The sequence below is a fragment of the Coregonus clupeaformis genome, unplaced genomic scaffold, assembly GCF_020615455.1.
Source record: "Coregonus clupeaformis isolate EN_2021a unplaced genomic scaffold, ASM2061545v1 scaf2033, whole genome shotgun sequence".
NCBI lineage: Eukaryota > Metazoa > Chordata > Actinopteri > Salmoniformes > Salmonidae > Coregonus > Coregonus clupeaformis.
This window is the reverse complement of record NW_025535487.1, coordinates 44969-45990: the sequence shown is the minus strand read 5'-3', so window position 1 is coordinate 45990 and position 1022 is coordinate 44969.

Genomic DNA, 1022 nt, shown 5'->3' with positions numbered 1-1022 from the left:
CCAAACTGTGTTTTTATACCCAACTATCTATATATCCCTTTAGACTCCATCCCTCCATCCATCCCCTCCTTAAAACTCCAACCCTCCCCTCCTTAAAACTCCAACCCTCCCCTACTTTAAACTCCATCCCTCCATCCCTCCCCTCCTTTAGACTCCATCCCTCCATCCCTCCCCACTTTAAAACTCCATCCCTCCCCTACTTTAAACTCCATCCCTCCCCTCCTTTAAACTCCATCCCTCCATCCCTCCCCTACTTTAAACTCCATCCCTCCCCTCCTTTAGACTCCATCCCTCCATCCCTCCCCTCCTTAAAACTCTATCCCTCCCCTACTTTAAACTCCATCCCTCCCTTCCTTTAAGCTACATCCCTCCCTTCCTTTAAACTCCATCCCTCCATCCCTCCCCTCTTTTAAACTCCATCCCGCCATCCCTCCCCTCCTTTAGACTCGTCCCTCCATCCCTCCCCTCTTTTAAACTCCATCCCTCCATCCCTCCCCTACTTTAAACTCCATCCCTCTGTTAGGCCTACTGCTGCTAGGTAGCTCTCTCTCTGCTCTCTCCCTCCCCTCTGTCTGTCCTTGATTGCAGGAGTGAAGTCTGGTGTGCGGGAGTCAGGGTTCCAGCTGCAGCTCATTCACCATAATCACCTCAGCCTTTAAGACCCGGTCAAACTTACCACTCATCGTCAGATCATAGTCAAGATGACCATGTTAGTCTCGCTGCCGACTCAACCTGTTTATTTTTGCTCTTTGTGTTTTGGCCTGTTCTATTTACTTTTTCTCCTGTGCCACAGATATTTGGAACCTGACTCCTGCCTCCGCTTCCTCCTGCCACCACCATCCTGCTCTCCACTACCGGACCTCTCTTTGGACTCACCACGGACACTAGGACATTACGGTACCACACCTGCCCCTGACCTGGATCTGTTACCCTCCCCTGTAACCTGGACTTGCTCTTCCCCTATTATTGGAAACCTGGACTATTGAACATTTTAAATAAACCTGTTAAACCTTCTCTGGCTT